The sequence below is a fragment of the Bombina bombina genome, chromosome 3 (assembly GCF_027579735.1).
Source record: "Bombina bombina isolate aBomBom1 chromosome 3, aBomBom1.pri, whole genome shotgun sequence".
NCBI classification, from domain to species: domain Eukaryota; kingdom Metazoa; phylum Chordata; class Amphibia; order Anura; family Bombinatoridae; genus Bombina; species Bombina bombina.
In genome coordinates this window covers 392305095-392324820 of record NC_069501.1, presented here as the reverse complement: position 1 = coordinate 392324820, position 19726 = coordinate 392305095, and positions in this window count along the sequence as shown.

The window sequence follows — 19726 nt, the reverse complement described above, 5'->3', positions numbered from 1 at the left end:
ATTCAAACCCTTACAATTCTGTGAGATAAGTTTTATGTTGTGAGCCATTATGTGTTGTGACCCTCCCCCTCCCCTGTAGTGCTAAGCAGCTTGTTACCTGATTCTAATTCTTTTGTTACCCGACGAGGGATATGTCTAGGTGTCTGATGAGCATCAAAATATTTCTCCCAGTACATTTCTGACCAACCAAACAAAATAACCTGTAAAAACTTTTGAAATAAACAAAACAACATTATTAACAGCAAAAAATTAAACACTAATACAATTTCCACTCTCCCAGTATCTATGGAGAGTGAACACCAATAAGTTGGGGGAATGTAAAGACCTAATTCGGTCCAGACACAGTTGGGGTTACCTAGCTTTATGTTTGTTTTTATTTGTTATAATCTTCAAAAAAATTTTTTTTTTATTTTTTTATTTATTAAGCCATTCGTACAACTTCTATCATTTATTACTAAGCTACATTGTATGACTTAGAGCAATAAAGCCTTCTAGAGTCTATTAGCAGTCAGACCCTTCTTGTATTCAGAGAGACTTCAAGAGTAATTACTCACCCTGATTGTCCAGGAAAAAAATAGAGGCAACTGACCCTTTTTTAGATCTGATCGTGGCCTACCTCCAGGCGGAAGAGTCCGAATCATCCATTCTCTGTATTTGAAGTAGGTGGTGAGCCAGATGCAACTGGTTCTCTCATCCTTTTTCTTTAAACTGTTTGCCAGCGTGGTCTCTGTTGCAGTGGTCTTGTTTCTTCTGTATTCTTTTCATCCCGCAGTGATGGCAGTGAAGGTTGTGGTATACCAAGCTGGGAGCAGAAGGACTCCAGATCTTCCAGAGTCTTGTACACATGCATTCGGTTATTCTTCAACACTTTTATACTAAATGGGAAACCCCATCTATAAGAGATTCCTTTATCTTGAAGGTGTTGTGTTAGAAATCGTGTTTCCTTTCTGTTTTGTAGAGTGAGTGGGCTAAGGTCCGAATAGAGTTGTAGTTGGTGTCCTTGATATGTTATTGATTGTTGTTGTCTCGCCGCTTTCATTATCCTCTCTTTGTCGGTAAATTTATGAAACTTTATGATAACATCTCTTGGGGGGTCTGAATCCTTGGGTTGTGGTCGTAATGCTCTATGAGCATGATCCAGAGGAATATCTGTGAGATCAGGTTCTCTTAGCACTGTCTTGAACAAATCCTGGAGGGAGGAGGACAGGTTTTCTGGAACAATTCTTTCTGGTAAGCCTCTAATCCTGATGTTCTGCCTCCTCCCTCTATTGACCAGATCCTCTAGTTTCTCTTGTAGGAAAGATATTTGGGATTCCTGTGCCGAAACTTTTCTATTCAGTAGGTCAATATCAGAGGTCTGAGATTCAGATTGTTCTTCCAGGTATTCCATCCTGTTACCTAATTCATTGACCTCCTTTTTGACCTCTGCCAGGCCATCTTTAATCATGCGGCCCACTTGATGTATAAATGTGGAAAAATCTTCCTTTGTAGGCAGATCCTTAAGGTCAGCTCTAGACAGTGGTATTTCTGATGCAAAGTATTGGTGATTGTCTGCATCCTCTGAGGTCTGCAAAGAATCTTCATCTTCTGCCATTAATGTGTTTGCTGCTTTGAAAAACATGTTCATTTTGCTAGGATTGCTTTTAGGGTTTTTCTCTCCTTTTGGTGCTCTTTTTGATGCCATTTTAATAACCTAGAGTGCCTCTGCTGGTTGCTGCTTATATGGGAACTTTGTCTGCACTAAGGTGTTTTGTCCTATAGGCTGTAGGTTAATTTCTGTGTAATTTAGGCCAAAGTTTTTTTTTTTTTCTTATATCAAGGAGATGTACTTAAAAGCTTGTTTAAATCTATCTCTCGAGCTTATAGCTGGTCCTTTCTTTTTTATATGATCCACTTTGTTAGCTTATATGTGAGCCTTGACTGCACTAAGGTGTTCTGTCCTGTAGGCTATAGGTTAATTCTGTGCAGTTTAGGCCAGAGTCTCTTTTCTTATATCGTGAAGGTGCTATTAGAATAGGAGAGTAAAACTTTGTTATTTCCCAAGCTTGTTATTTATACATTGAATTGCTGACTGATCATTCAATTATGGTGCCTGCGGTGTGGGTCATTTATAGCTTCTTTCATCTGACCCACTTCATGAGCATCCGGTTATGAGTGTCTGACATTCTGAGCTAAATAAATTAACTTGAGTTGGCTATTTTCCTGGTGTTGCTGTGTTCCGGAGCAGGCTAATTAACCTCTTGTGTGCAGATCCCCACCCGGTTTCTAGTACCGCTATCTTTATCAAGCACTGCGGCCAAAGTCTCTTTAATGTCCCCTTATTTATGCTTAGCGCTCACCGTGTGTGTGCGTGTGTCATGAGAGGCCTCAACTCACATGTCTGGGTAAGTTGCCAGCTGGCCGTGATTCACGTAAATCTTCTCTTCTTAGTTAAATCATGCAGGTCCGGAGTCTCCCCGTATCAGGCCGCTTCTGATTTGCAAACATAGAATAATAAACATAGGAGTTTATCCCCAATCTATGTCTTTAGACTAGTGGAGCTTCACTATTTTGCGGCCATTTCAATCCATGGTCGGCTCCGCCCCCAGTGATAGAAACTTTTTATGCCCAGGTTGAGGCTGACTTGCAGGCTTTGAGAGATAGTCCAGAACCAGTGAAAAATAATCTAACTAAAAAACAGAGAGATCCTTTGAAGTCTCTTCAACAAAACGACAATATAGTTATACGCCCTGCAGACAAGGGTGGGACTATTGTTGTGATAAATTGGGTGGACTATGTCTCTGAAGCCTTACGCCAGCTCAACAACACACATGATTACTTAGTTCTGAACAACAACCCCACTGCAGAATATAAGAGGCTTCTAACTGATATTCTGGATGATGATTTGGAACATGGGTTTCTAGATCAGCGCACTGCTTCATATTTATATGTTTCTTAGCCTAATATACCCATGTTCCACCATTTTCCAAAAGTCCACAAGTCTCTCACAGATTTAAAAGGTTGCCATATAGTGAGTGGGATAGACTCACTTCTAGAGCAGTTTTCCCAGTGGCTGGATGCTTTTCTCCAGCCTATAGTAATTACACTGCCCTCATATACTAGGGATTCCAAACATATCCTTAATCTGTTGGCCAAAATGAGATGAGAAGCCTCCATCATCTGGGTTACTGTAGATGCAATCTCACTTTACTCCTCTATTCCACACCCAAAAGGCATCAAGCCTGTTGAGTATTTTTTGAACAAACACACAGATTATACTGCGGAAATTCGTGCTTATGTTAGCCGTGTTTTATCTTTTCTCCTAACTCACAATTTTTTCTACTTTGAAGGCAATTACTATCTCCAAAGGTGCGGCACTGCCATGGTTGCAAATTTTCCCCCTCATATGCTAATTTATATCTTGGCAGGTGGGAAATGGATAGCATCTTTGGAGATAGTAATCCCTTCAGGTCTTATATACGCTTCTTTAAGCGTTATATAGATGACCTGCTTTTGATCTGGTCTGGCCCCCTGCACCTTATTGGTTCTTTTATGGAATGGTTAAATAATAACGAAGTGGACCTTAGTTTCACCTTTTCTTCTGATCCCATCAGCCTAGACTATTTAGATCTAAGTTTGGAAGGTAATATGGATGGTAACATAGTTACTAAAGTACACCGTAAGCCTATCTCTGGCAACACTCTGATGCATGCATCCAGCTGTCACCCCAAAAATACCTTGTATGCAGTAGAGAAAGGTCAGTTCATTAGGCTCAAACGAAACGGCAGCAGACAGTAGATTACTTACAGGAAGCAAAGCTGCTGGAGACTAGTCTCACTGAGAGAAACTATACCTGTAGTCACATTACAGAGGCCAAATATCAAGTGGGTAGGTTATTTAGAGAAACCCTTTTACAGGATAAACCCAAAGATAATGCTAGCAATTTTAAGGGGGTTCATTTTGTAACGGGCTACAGCGCCCAATATCCCAAAATTTAAAGCATTATCAAGAAACACTTCCCTCTCCTGGCTGCAGATGATAAGCTTACGGGCTTAGTCCAGGAAGGAATACGCTGTTCTTGTAGAACAAAAAATGTCCAACTTTGGCATCTATTTTATCCCCTACTCAGTTGAAACAAAATACTAGACCAGCTAGCTCTTGGCTTAAACATGTTGGCATTAGAGATGTCGCAAACATAAAATTTTCCATTCGCTAACAGCAAACTCGAATTTCCGCAAATCTTCGCGAACGGGCAAACCGGGCGAACCGCCATAGACTTCAATAGGCAGGCGAATTTTAAAACCCACAGGGACTCTTTCTGGCCACAATAGTGATGGAAAAGTTGTTTCAAGGGGACTAACACCTGGACTGTGGCATGCCGGAGGGGGATCCATGGCAAAACTCCCATGGAAAATTACATAGTTGATGCAGAGTCTGGTTTTAATCCATAAAGGGAATAAATCACCTAACATTCCTAAATTGTTTGGAATAACGTGCTTTTCAAACATCAGGTATGATGTTGTATCGATCAGGTAGTGTAAGGGTTATGCCTGCTTCACAGTGAAGACCAAACTCCCCATTTAACGCACCGCAAACAACCACAAACAGTCCATTTACACAACCGCAAACTCCCCATTTGCACAAGGTTGGATACCAAGCTAGCCATGTCCCGTTCCTTGTCCTCACTGATGTCATTGAAGGTCTCTTCCTCCACCCAGCCACGTACAACACAAAGGGTCCCCGAAACGTGACAACAAGCCCCCTGGGACGCCTGCTGTGTTTGGTCTTCCACCTCCTCAAAGCCCCCTTCCTCCTCTGACTCCTCTTCTTCAGACTCCTCTCTCTGCGTTGCCTCTCTCTGTGTTATTATAAGGTGTGTTAAATAGTACTATTCCTATCAGTTTAATCCCTGTTACGTCCCCTATCAGGGGACGTGTATATGGCATCGAATTTAGGAACCGGGAGATGGAAAAAGATGCTTGGTCGGTCCTCCTACTTCAAATTTGGGGCACTGCGCGTGCAATCTAATGTGCCACCAGATAGGAGTAGTGTGTTAAGTAGTACTATTCTTATCAGTTTAATCCCTGTTACGTTCCCTATCAGGCGACGTGTAAATGGCATCGATTTTAGGAACCGGGAGATGGAAAAAGATGCTTGGTCGGTCCTCCTACTTCAAATTTGGGGCACTGCGCATGCAATCTAATGTGCCACCAGATAGGAGTGGTGTGTTAAGTAGTACTATTCTTATCAGTTTAATCCCTGTTACATCCCCTATCAGGGGACAAGTATATGGCATCGATTTTAGGAACCGGGAGATGGAAAAAGATGCTTGGTCGGTCCTCCTACTTCAAATTTGGGGCACTGCGCGTGCAATCTAATGTGCCACCAGATAGGAGTGGTGTGTTAAGTAGTTCTATTCTTATCAGTTTAATCCCTGTTACGTCCCCTATCAGGAGACGTGTATATGGCATCGATTTTAGGAACCGGGAGATGGAAAAAGATGCTTGGTCGGTCCTCCTACTTCAAATTTGGGGCACTGCGCGTGCAATCTAATGTGCCACCAGATAGGAGTGGTGTGTTAAGTAGTACTATTCTTATCAGTTTAATCCCTGTTACGTCCCCTATCAGGGGACGTGTATATGGCATTGATTTTAGGAACCGGGAGATGGAAAAAGATGCTTGGTCAGTCCTCCTACTTCAAATTTGGGGCACTGCGCGTGCAATCTAATGTGCCACCAGATAGGAGTGGTGTGTTAAGTAGTTATATTCTTATCAGTTTAATCCCTGTTACGTCCCCTATCAGGAGACGTGTATATGGCATTGATTTTAGGAACCGGGGGATGGAAAAAGATGCTTGGTCGGTCCTCCTACTTCAAATTTGGGGCACTGCTCGTGCAATCTAATGTGCCACCAGATAGGAGTGGTGTGTTAAGTAGTAGTATTCTTATCAGTTTAATCCCTGTTACGTCCCCTATCAGGGGACGTGTATATGGCATCGATTTTAGGAACCGGGAGATGGAAAAAGATGCTTGGTCAGTCCTCCTACTTCAAATTTGGGGCACTGCGCGTGCAATCTAATGTGCCACCAGTAGGAGTGGTGTGTTAAGTAGTTCTATTCTTATCAGTTTAATCCCTGTTACGTCCCCTATCAGGGGACGTGTATATGGCATCGATTTTAGGAACCGGGAGATGGAAAAAGATGCTTGGTCGGACCTCCTACTTCAAATTTGGGACACTGCACGTGCAATCTAATGTGCCACCAGATAGGAGTGGTATGTTAAGTAGTACTATTCTTATCAGTTTAATCCCTGTTACGTCCCCTATCAGGAGACGTTTATATGGCATCGATTTTAGGAACCGGGAGATGGAAAAAGATGCTTGGTCGGTCCTCCTACTTCAAATTTGGGGCACTGCTCGTGCAATCTAATGTGCCACCAGATAGGAGTGGTGTGTTAAGTAGTTCTATTCTTATCAGTTTAATCCCTGTTACGTCCCCTATCAGGAGACGTGTATATGGCATCGATTTTAGGAACCGGGAGATGGAAAAAGATGCTTGGTCGGTCCTCCTACTTCAAATTTGGGGCACTGCGCGTGCAATCTAATGTGCCACCAGATAGGAGTGGTGTGTTAAGTAGTACTATTCTTATCAGTTTAATCCCTGTTACGTCCCCTATCAGGGGACGTGTATATGGCATTGATTTTAGGAACCGGGAGATGGAAAAAGATGCTTGGTCAGTCCTCCTACTTCAAATTTGGGGCACTGCGCGTGCAATCTAATGTGCCACCAGATAGGAGTGGTGTGTTAAGTAGTTATATTCTTATCAGTTTAATCCCTGTTACGTCCCCTATCAGGAGACGTGTATATGGCATTGATTTTAGGAACCGGGGGATGGAAAAAGATGCTTGGTCGGTCCTCCTACTTCAAATTTGGGGCACTGCTCGTGCAATCTAATGTGCCACCAGATAGGAGTGGTGTGTTAAGTAGTAGTATTCTTATCAGTTTAATCCCTGTTACGTCCCCTATCAGGGGACGTGTATATGGCATCGATTTTAGGAACCGGGAGATGGAAAAAGATGCTTGGTCGGTCCTCCTACTTCAAATTTGGGGCACTGCGCGTGCAATCTAATGTGCCACCAGTAGGAGTGGTGTGTTAAGTAGTTCTATTCTTATCAGTTTAATCCCTGTTACGTCCCCTATCAGGGGACGTGTATATGGCATCGATTTTAGGAACCGGGAGATGGAAAAAGATGCTTGGTCGGACCTCCTACTTCAAATTTGGGACACTGCACGTGCAATCTAATGTGCCACCAGATAGGAGTGGTATGTTAAGTAGTACTATTCTTATCAGTTTAATCCCTGTTACGTCCCCTATCAGGAGACGTTTATATGGCATCGATTTTAGGAACCGGGAGATGGAAAAAGATGCTTGGTCGGTCCTCCTACTTCAAATTTGGGGCACTGCTCGTGCAATCTAATGTGCCACCAGATAGGAGTGGTGTGTTAAGTAGTAGTATTCTTATCAGTTTAATCCCTGTTACGTCCCCTATCAGGGGACGTGTATATGGCATCGATTTTAGGAACCGGGAGATGGAAAAAGATGCTTGGTCAGTCCTCCTACTTCAAATTTGGGGCACTGCGCATGCAATCTAATGTGCCACCAGATAGGAGTGGTGTGTTAAGTAGTACTTTTCTTATCAGTTTAATCCCTGGTACGTCCCCTATCAGGGGACGTGTATATGGCATCGATTTTAGGAACCGGGAGATGGAAAAAGATGCTTGGTCAGTCCTCCTACTTCAAATTTGGGGCACTGCGCGTGCAATCTAATGTGCCACTAGTAGGAGTGGTGTGTTAAGTAGTTCTATTCTTATCAGTTAAATCCCTGTTACGTCCCCTATCAGGGGACGTGTATATGGCATCGATTTTAGGAACCGGAAGATGGAAAAAGATGCTTGGTCGGACCTCCTACTTCAAATTTGTGGCACTGCACGTGCAATCTAATGTGCCACCAGATAGGAGTGGTATGTTAAGTAGTACTATTCTTATCAGTTTAATCCCTGTTACGTCCCCTATCAGGAGACGTGTATATGGCATCGATTTTAGGAACCGGGAGATGGAAAAAGATGCTTGGTCGGTCCTCCTACTTCAAATTTTGGGCACTGCTCGTGCAATCTAATGTGCCACCAGATAGGAGTGGTGTGTTAAGTAGTAGTATTCTTATCAGTTTAATCCCTGTTACGTCCCCTATCAGGGGACGTGTATATGGCTTCGATTTTAGGAACCGGGAGATGGAAAAAGATGCTTGGTCAGTCCTCCTACTTCAAATTTGGGGCACTGCGTGTGCAATCTAATGTGCCACCAGTAGGAGTGGTGTGTTAAGTAGTTCTATTCTTATCAGTTTAATCCCTGTTACGTCCCCTATCAGGGGACGTGTATATGGCATCGATTTTAGGAACCGGGAGATGGAAAAAGATGCTTGGTCGGACCTCCTACTTCAAATTTGGGGCACTGCACGTGCAATCTAATATGCCACCAGATAGGATGTTAAGTAGTACTATTCCTATCAGTTTAATCCCTGTTATGTGCCTTTTTTTTATTTGGTTTTTGAAGCCACAGTGCAGCACCAGAGGCCAGAAAAATTTGGCATGTACACATGCCTGAAAAATTAGGTATTGTTGCAGCCCCTGCTGTAGCAGCGGCCAGAAAAATTGATGTTTGTTTCCCAGGCAGAAAGTGCCATAAAACATTGTGGCTTGAACCCTAGTTGATGGCGGATAAGTCACGCAAGTCATCCGGCATTCAGAGATAAAATACAGCAGCGTGTGGACCATTTTTAGCCCAAGGCAGCTCATCTCATCAGGCCTTTTTTAGTCGAATGTATTGCCCACTGTCAGTCCCTTCGGGATCCATCCCTCATTCATCTTAATAAAGGTGAGGTAATCTAGACTTTTTTGACCTAGGCGACTTCTCTTCTCAGTGACAATACCTCCTGCTGCACTGAAGGTCCTCTCTGACAGGACACTTGAAGCGGGGCAGGCCAGAAGTTCTATTGCAAATTGGAATAGCTCAGGCCACAGGTCAAGCCTGCACGCCCAGTAGTCAGGGGGTTCATCGCTCCTCAGAGTGTCGATATCTGCAGTTAAGGCGAGGTAGTCTGCTACCTGTCGGTCGAGTCGTTCTCTGAGGGTGGACCCCGAAGGGCTGTGGCGATGCGTAGTTAAAAAGCTCTGCATGTCCTCCATCAACAACACGTCTGTAAAGTGTCCTGTCCTTGCCAGCATGGTCGTGGGAGGTGGAGGATTACTTTCCCCTCTTCCCCTGTTAGATTCCCATTGTGCTGTGATATCACCCTTATACGCTGTGTAAAGCATACTTTTTAATTTATTTTGGAACTGCTGCATCCTTTCCGACTTGCGGTAATTCGGTAACATTTCAGGCACTTTCTGCTTATACCGGGGGTCTAGTAGCGTGGACACCCAGTACAGGTCATTCTCCTTCAGCCTTTTTATACGAGGGTCCCTCAACAGGCACGACAGCATGAAAGACCCCATTTGCACAAGGTTGGATGCCGAGCTACTCATGTCCCGTTCCTCATCCTCAGTGATCTCACTGAAGGTATGTTCTTCCCCCCCACGCACGTACAACACCACGGGTACCAGATAGGTGACAACGAGCACCCTGGGATGCCTGTTGTGGTTGGTCTTCCTCCTCCTCCTCAAAGCCACATTCCTCCTCTGACTCCTCTTCATCACAATCCTCTTCCAGCATTGCCGCCGGTCCAGCAAGCGATGCTGATAAGGCTGTTTCTGGTGGTGATGGTGACCACAACTCTTCCTCTTCACGCTCATCTACGGCCTGATCCAGCACTCTTCGTAGGGCACGCTCCAGGAAGAAAACAAATAATATGATGTCAATGATGGTGCCTTCGGTGCGACTGACAAGGTTTGTCACCTCCTCAAAAGGACGCATGAGCCTACAGGCATTGCGCATGAGCGTCCAGTAACGTGGCAAAAAAATTCCCAGCTCCGCAGAGGCTGTCCTAGCACCCCGGTCATACAAACAGTCGTTAATGTTTTTTTCCTGTTGGAGCAGGCGGTCGAACATTAGGAGTGTTGAATTCCAACATGTCGGGCTGTCGCAAATCAAGCGTCTCACTGGCAAGTTGTTTCGCCGCTGGATATCTGAAAAGTGCGCCATGGCCGTGTAGGAACGCCTGAAATGGCCACACACCTTCCTGGCCTGCTTCAGGTTGTCCTGTAAGCCTGGGTACTTATGCACAAAGCATTGTACGATCAGATTACACACATGTGCCATGCACAGCACATGTGTCAACTTGCCCAAATTCAATGCTGCCAACAAATTTCTTCCACTGTCACAAACCACTTTGCCGATCTCCAGTTGGTGCGGAGTCAGCCACTGATCCACCTGTGCGTTCAGGGTGGACAGGAGTGCTGGTACGGTGTGACTCTTTGCTTTCAGGCAAGTCAACCCCAAGACGGCGTGACACTGCCGTATCCGGGATGTGGAATAGTACCCGGGGAGCTGGGGGGGGGGTGCCGTTGATGTGGAGCAAGACGCAGCAGCAGAAGAGGACTCAGCCGAGGAGGTTATGGAAGAGGATGGAGTAGGAGGAGTAGAGGAGGTGGCAGCAGGCCTGCCTGCAAGTCGTGGCGGTGTCACCAACTCCTCTGCAGAGCCACACATTCCATGCTTGTCAGCTGTCAGTAGGTTTACCCAATGCGCAGTGTAGGTGATATACCTGCCCTGACCATGCTTTGCAGACCAGCTATAAGTGGTCAGATGGACCCTTGCCCCAACACTGTGTGCCAGCCATGCCATTACTTCCTTTTGCACAATCGAGTACAGGTTGGGGATTGCCTTTTGTGCAAATAAATTTCAGCCGGGTACCTTCCACTGTGGTGTCCCAATAGCTTGAAATTTTTGGAACACCTCAGACTCCACCAGCTTGTATGGTAAAATCTGGCGGGCTAAGAGTTCAGACAAGCCAGCTGTCAGATGCCGGGCAAGGGGGTGACTTTGTGACATTGGCTTCTTATGCTCAAACATGTCCTTGACAGACACCTGACTGTGGCAGATGAGCAGGAACTGCTCAAGGCGAGAGACAGAGTGGCGGATGGTTGAGAGGGGGCAAGGATGACAGCAGTGGTTGACGTGGCTGAAGATGCTGGACCAGGAGGAGGATGGCGGCTTTGAGTTTGTGTTCTGCTTGTACTCATGTGTTGATCCCATAGGCGTTTGTGATGTGCGATCATGTGCCTTTGCAAAGCGGTTGTACCTAGGTGGGTGTTGGACTACCCACGACTCTTTTGGCACAGGTTGCAAATGGCATCGCTGTTGTCAGAGGCAGACACACAAAAAAAAATGCCACACTGCAGAGCTCTGCAATGACAGCATTCTGATGGTGTCAACAGCATGCTTTGATTGGCATGCTGTCTGGCTGACCCCGGGTGCCGATGCATGCTGTCTGACTGTGCCACTAGCTCCTTGCGACGACCTCCCCCAGCTTCCAACTCGTCTCCTCCTCCTCTCTGTCTCCCCATCTGAACTTTCCCCCTGTTCTTCTTCTCTTCTAGCGGGCACCCACGTGACATCCACGGACGCATCGTCATCATCAACCGCTTCACTTGTATCTGACAACTCAGCAAAGGAAGCAGCAGCGGGTACAACATCATCATCCTCACACCGTACCTCCATGTGTGTAATGCTGCCTGACTGAGACATATCCCTGTTATCCACATCCTCTGGCAATAATGGTTGCGCATCACTCATTTCTTCCAACTGATGTGTAAATAACTCCTCTGACAGATCAAGTGAAGCGGCTGTAGTGCTAGTGTTAGTGGTGGCGGCAGGCGGGCGAGTGGTAACTTGAGAGGTGCCCGAAGCTAAGCTGGAGGAGGATGGTGCGTCAAGGTTCCGAGCGGAAGCTGTAGAGGATTGGGTGTCCTGTGTTAGCCAGTCAACTATGTCCTCAGAACTTTTCGAGTTCAGGGTACGTGGCCTCTGAACACTGGGCATGATTCTAGGGCCAAAGGGAATCACAGCACCACGACCATGACCCCCCTGCGGGGTGTCTTGCCTCTGCCTGTCATTTTTTTTTCCATTAGTGGTACTATGCGTGCAAGCTACTGTGACAACAGATATGAGTGGCACTGTGCACTGGCAGAAGTTGGCAGAGTAGACGCTGTAGGCCTGACACACACGCTTGCAGACAACTAACTGCTATTCAATCTATTACAGTCAAAATTGTATTTTTTTTTTAATGCACACTACTGTTACACCAGATATGAGTTGCACTGGTGTGACACTGTGCCCTGGCAGGCCCTGAAATGCACACGCGTGAAGGAAACTGACTGCTATTATTTCACAGTCAAATTTCTAGTTTTTTTTTAATGTACACTACTGTTACACCAGATATGAGTTGCACTGGTATGACACTGTGCCCTTGTAGGCCCTGAAACGCACACACGTCAAGGAAACTGACTGCTATTATTTCACAGTCAAATTTCTAGTTTTTTTTTAATGTACACTACTGTTACACCAGATATGAGTTGCACTGGTGTGACACTGTGCCCTGGCAGGCCCTGAAACGCACACGCGTGAAGGAAACTGACTGCTATTATTTCACAGTCAAATTTCTAGTTTTTTTTTTAATGTACACTACTGTTACACCAGATATGAGTTGCACTGGTGTGACACTGTGCCCTGGCAGGCCCTGAAACGCACACGTGTGAAGGAAACTGACTGCTATTATTTCACAGTCAAATTTCTAGTTTTTTTTTAATGTACACTACTGTTACACCAGATATGAGTTGCACTGGTGTGACACTGTGCCCTGGCAGGCCCTGAAACGCACACGCGTGAAGGAAACTGACTGCTATTATTTCACAGTCAAATTTCTAGTTTTTTTTTTAATGTACACTACTGTTACACCAGATATGAGTTGCACTGGTGTGACACTGTGCCCTGGCAGGCCCTGAAACGCACACTTTTGAAGGAAACTGACTGCTATTATTTCAGTCAAACTTCTAGGTTTTTGTTTAATATACACTAATGTTACACCAGATATGAGTTGCACTGGTGTGACACTGTGCCCTGGCAGGCTGGCCCTGAAACGCACACGTGTGAAAGAAACTGACTGCTATTATTTCACAGTCAAATTTCTAGTTTTTTTTTTTAAATGTACACTACTGTTACACCAGATATGAGTTGCACTGGTGTGACACTGTGCCCTGGCAGGCCCTGAAATGCACACGCGTGAAGGAAACTGACTGCTATTATTTCACAGTCAAATTTCTAGTTTTTTTTTTAATGTACACTACTGTTACACCAGATATGAGTTGCACTGGTGTGACACTGTGCCCTGGCAGGCCCTGAAATGCACAAGTGTGAAGGAAACTGACTGCTATTATTTCACAGTCAAATTTCTAGTTTTTTTTAAACCCCTTAACGACCGAGGACGTGCAGTGTACGTCCTCAAAAAAAAGGCAGTTAACGCCTGAGGACGTACCCTGCAAGTCCTCGCTGTGGAAAGCAGCTGGAAGCGATCCTGCTCACTTCCAGCTGCTTTCCGGTTATTGCAGTCATGCCTCGATATGGAGGCATCCTGCAATAACCTTGTATGGCCATCCGATGCAGAGAGCCACTCTGTGGCCCTCTCTGCACAGGACATCAATGGCCGGTATCGTTGGTGGGTGGGAGCAGACTTGGGAGGCGGGTGGCGGCCATCGATGGCCCTGGTCATGTGGAGGGGGGCGGGATCGTGGGCGGGGATGGCCGGGGGCGCGCACGGGCGCGTGCACGGGGATGAGCGGGTGGGAACCGCTACACTACTGAAAAAGCTTTAATAAAAACGTATAAAAAACGGAGATTAAGATGTAAAAATAAAAGATCAGTGAGGCGGTGGATGTTGGTCTGTGGGGGGGGGGGGGGGGAGCTACACTACAGAAAGAAAGAAAAAAGCAAAAAAAAAAAGCCCTTTTTTTTGCAAACTGGGTACTGGCAAACAGCTGCCAGTACCCAAGATGGCCCCCAATAAGGCAGATGGGGAGGGTTAGAGAGCTGTTTTGGGGGGGATCAGGGAGGTTGGGGGCTAAGAGGGGATGCTACACTGCAGCATATGTAAATATGCTATAAAAAAAAATATTTTTAGTACTGGCAGACTTTCTGCCAGTACTTAAGATGGCGGGGACAATTGTGGGGTGGGGGAGGGAAGGGAGCTGTTTGGGAGGGATCAGGGGGTCTCATGTGTCAGGTGGGAGGCTGATCTCTACAGTAAAGCTAAAATTAACCCTGCAAGCTCCCTACAAACTACCTAATTAACCCCTTCACTGCTAGCCATAATACACGTGTGATGCGCAGCAGCATTTAGCGGCCTTCTAATTACAAGAAAGCAATGCCAAAGTCATATATGTCTGCTATTTCTGAACAAAGGGGATCCCAGAGAAGCATTTACAACCATTTGTGCCATAATTGCACAAGCTGTTTGTAAATGATTTCAGTGAGAAACCTAAAATTGTGAAAAATTTTACGTTTTTTTAAATTTGATCGCATTTGGCGGTGAAATGGTGGCATGAAATATACCAAAATGGGCTTAGATCAATACTTGGGGTTGTCTACTACCCTACACTAAAGCTAAAATTACCCCAAAAAAGCTCCCTACATGCTCCCTAATTAACCCCTTCACTGCTGGGCATAATACCCGTGTGGTGCACAGTGGCAATTAGCGGCCTTCTAATTACCAAAAAGCAACGCCAAAGCCATATATGTCTGCTATTTCTGAACAAAGTGGATCCCAGAGAAGAATGTAAAACCATTTATGCCATAATTGCACAAGTTGTTTGTAAATAATTTCAGTGAGAAACCGAAAGTTTGTGAAAAAATTTGGGAAAAAGTGAACGATTTTCTTGTATTTGATCGCATTTGGCGGTGAAATGGTGGTATGAAATATACCAAAATTGGCCTAGATCAATACTTTGGGATGTCTTCTAAAAAAAAAATATATACATGTCAATGGATATTCAGCGATTCCTGAAATATATTAGTGTTTCAATGTAACTAGCGCTAATTTTGAAAAAAAGTGGTTTGGAAATAGCAAAGTGCTACTTGTATTTATGGCCCTATAACTTGCAAAAAAAGCATAGAACATGTTAACATTGGGTATTTCTAAACTCAGGACAAAATTTAGAAACTATTTAGCATGGTTTTTTTTTTGGTGGTTGTAGATGTGTAACAGATTTTGGGGGTCAAAGTTAAAAAAAGTTTGTTTTTTCCATTTTTTCCTCATATTTTATAAAAAAATTTATAGTAAATTATAGGATATGATGAAAATAGTGGTATCTTTAGAAAGTCCATTAAATGGCAAGAAAAACAGTATATAATATGTGTGAGGACAATTAGAGCTAAACACAAACACCGCAAAAATGTAAAAATAGCCTTGGTCCCAAACGGACAGAAAATGGAAAAGTGCTGTTGTCATTAAAGGGTTAATGTACACTACTGTTACACCAGATATGAGTTGTACTGGTGTGACACTGTGCCCTGGCAGGCTCTGAAACGCACACGCGTGAAGGAAACTGACTGATATTATTTCACAGTCAAATTTCTAGTTTTTTTTTAATGTACACTACTGTTACACCAGATATGAGTTGCACTGGTGTGACACTCTGCCCTGGCAGGTCCTGAAATGCACACGTGTGAAGGAAACTGAGTGACTGCTATTATTTCACAGTCAAATTTCTAGTTTTTTTTTAAATGTACACTACTGTTACACCAGATATGAGTTGCACTGGTGTGACACTGTGCCCTGGCAGGCCCTGAAACGCACACGTGTGAAGGAAACTGACTGCTATTATTTCACAGTCAAATTTCTAGTTTTTTTTAATGTACACTACTGTTACACCAGATATGAGTTTCACTGGTGTGACACTGTGCCCTGGCAGGCCCTGAAACGCACACGCGTGAAGGAAACTGACTGCTATTATTTCACAGTCAAATTTCTAGTTTTTTTTAAACCCCTTAACGACCGAGGACGTGCAGTGTACGTCCTCAAAAAAAAAGGCAGTTAACGCCTGAGGACGTACCCTGCAAGTCCTCGCTGTGGAAAGCAGCTGGAAGCGATCCTGCTCACTTCCAGCTGCTTTCCGGTTATTGCAGTGATGCCTCGATATGGAGGCATCCTGCAATAACCTTGTATGGCCATCCGATGCAGAGAGCCACTCTGTGGCCCTCTCTGCACCGGACATCGATGGCCGGTATCGTTGGTGGGTGGGAGCAGACTTGGGAGGCGGGTGGCGGCCATCGTTGGCCCTGGTCTTGTGGCGGGGGGGGGGTTGGGGGGGGGGGATGGCCGGGGGCGCGCACGGGCGCGTGCACGGGGATGAGCGGGTGGGAACCGCTACACTACTGAAAAAGCTTTAATAAAAACGTATAAAAAAAGGAGATTAAGATGTAAAAATAAAAGATCAGTGAGGCGGTGGATGTTGGTCTGTGGGGGGGGGGGGGGGGAGCTACACTACAGAAAGAAAGAAAAAAGCAAAAAAAAAAAGCCCTTTTTTTTGCAAACTGGTTACGGGCAAACAGCTGCCAGTACCCAAGATGGCCCCCAATAAGGCAGATGGGGAGGGTTAGAGAGCTGTTTTGGGGGGGATCAGGGAGGTTGGGGGCTAAGAGGGGATGCTACACTGCAGCATATGTAAATATGCTATAAAAAAAAATATTTTTAGTACTGGCAGACTTTCTGCCAGTACTTAAGATGGCGGGGACAATTGTGGGGTGGGGGAGGGAAGGGAGCTGTTTGGGAGGGATCAGGGGGTCTCATGTGTCAGGTGGGAGGCTGATCTCTACAGTAAAGCTAAAATTAACCCTGCAAGCTCCCTACAAACTACCTAATTAACCCCTTCACTGCTAGCTATAATACACGTGTGATGCGCAGCAGCATTTAGCGGCCTTCTAATTACAAGAAAGCAATGCCAAAGTCATATATGTCTGCTATTTCTGAACAAAGGGGATCCCAGAGAAGCATTTACAACCATTTGTGCCATAATTGCACAAGCTGTTTGTAAATGATTTCAGTGAGAAACCTAAAATTGTGAAAAATTTTACGTTTTTTTAAATTTGATCGCATTTGGCGGTGAAATGGTGGCATGAAATATACCAAAATGGGCTTAGATCAATACTTGGGGTTGTCTACTACCCTACACTAAAGCTAAAATTACCCCAAAAAAGCTCCCTACATGCTCCCTAATTAACCCCTTCACTGCTGGGCATAATACCCGTGTGGTGCACAGTGGCAATTAGCGGCCTTCTAATTACCAAAAAGCAACGCTAAAGCCATATATGTCTGCTATTTCTGAACAAAGTGGATCCCAGAGAAGAATGTAAAACCATTTATGCCATAATTGCACAAGTTGTTTGTAAATAATTTCAGTGAGAAACCGAAAGTTTGTGAAAAAATTTGGGAAAAAGTGAACGATTTTCTTGTATTTGATCGCATTTGGCGGTGAAATGGTGGTATGAAATATACCAAAATTGGCCTAGATCAATACTTTGGGATGTCTTCTAAAAAAAAAATATATACATGTCAATGGATATTCAGCGATTCCTGAAATATATTAGTGTTTCAATGTAACTAGCACTAATTTTGAAAAAAAGTGGTTTGGAAATAGCAAAGTGCTACTTGTATTTATGGCCCTATAACTTGCAAAAAAAGCATAGAACATGTTAACATTGGGTATTTCTAAACTCAGGACAAAATTTAGAAACTATTTAGCATGTTTTTTTTTTTGGTGGTTGTAGATGTGTAACAGATTTTGGGGGTCAAAGTTAAAAAAAGTTTGTTTTTTCCATTTTTTCCTCATATTTTATAAAAAAAATTATAGTAAATTATAGGATATGATGAAAATAGTGGTATCTTTAGAAAGTCCATTTAATGGCAAGAAAAACAGTATATAATATGTGTGAGGACAATTAGAGCTAAACACAAACACCGCAAAAATGTAAAAATAGCCTTGGTCCCAAACGGACAGAAAATGGAAAAGTGCTGTTGTCATTAAAGGGTTAATGTACACTACTGTTACACCAGATATGAGTTGTACTGGTGTGACACTGTGCCCTGGCAGGCTCTGAAACGCACACGCGTGAAGGAAACTGACTGATATTATTTCACAGTCAAATTTCTAGTTTTTTTTTAATGTACACTACTGTTACACCAGATATGAGTTGCACTGGTGTGACACTCTGCCCTGGCAGGTCCTGAAATGCACACGTGTGAAGGAAACTGAGTGACTGCTATTATTTCACAGTCAAATTTCTAGTTTTTTTTTAAATGTACACTACTGTTACACCAGATATGAGTTGCACTGGTGTGACACTGTGCCCTGGCAGGCCCTGAAACGCACACGTGTGAAGGAAACTGACTGCTATTATTTCACAGTCAAATTTCTAGTTTTTTTTAATGTACACTACTGTTACACCAGATATGAGTTGCACTGGTGTGACACTGTGCCCTGGCAGGCCCTGAAATGCACACGCGTGAAGGAAACTGACTGCTATTATTTCACAGTCAAATTTCTAGTTTTTTTTAAACCCCTTAACGACCGAAGACGTGCAGTGTACGTCCTCAAAAAAAAGGCAGTTAACGCCTGAGGACGTACCCTGCAAGTCCTCGCTGTGGAAAGCAGCTGGAAGCGATCCTGCTCACTTCCAGCTGCTTTCCGGTTATTGCAGTGATGCCTCGATATGGAGGCATCCTGCAATAACCTTGTATGGCCATCCGATGCAGAGAGCCACTCTGTGGCCCTCTCTGCACCGGACATCGATGGCCGGTATCGTTGGTGGGTGGGAGCAGACTTGGGAGGCGGGTGGCGGCCATCGATGGCCCTGGTCATGTGGAGGGGGGCGGGATCGTGGGCGGGGATGGCCGGGGGCGCGCACGGGCGCGTGCACGGGGATGAGCGGGTGGGAACCGCTACACTACTGAAAAAGCTTTAATAAAAACGTATAAAAAAAGGAGATTAAGATGTAAAAATAAAAGATCAGTGAGGCGGTGGATGTTGGTCTGTGGGGGGGGGGGGGGGGAGCTACACTACAGAAAGAAAGAAAAAAGCAAAAAAAAAAAGCCCTTTTTTTTGCAAACTGGGTACTGGCAAACAGCTGCCAGTACCCAAGATGGCCCCCAATAAGGCAGATGGGGAGGGTTAGAGAGCTGTTTTGGGGGGGATCAGGGAGGTTGGGGGCAAAGAGGGGATGCTACACTGCAGCATATGTAAATATGCTATAAAAAAAAATATTTTTAGTACTGGCAGACTTTCTGCCAGTACTTAAGATGGCGGGGACAATTGTGGGGTGGGGGAGGGAAGGGAGCTGTTTGGGAGGGATCAGGGGGTCTCATGTGTCAGGTGGGAGGCTGATCTCTACAGTAAAGCTAAAATTAACCCTGCAAGCTCCCTACAAACTACCTAATTAACCCCTTCACTGCTAGCTATAATACACGTGTGATGCGCAGCAGCATTTAGCGGCCTTCTAATTACAAGAAAGCAATGCCAAAGTCATATATGTCTGCTATTTCTGAACAAAGGGGATCCCAGAGAAGCATTTACAACCATTTGTGCCATAATTGCACAAGCTGTTTGTAAATGATTTCAGTGAGAAACCTAAAATTGTGAAAAATTTTACGTTTTTTTAAATTTGATCGCATTTGGCGGTGAAATGGTGGCATGAAATATACCAAA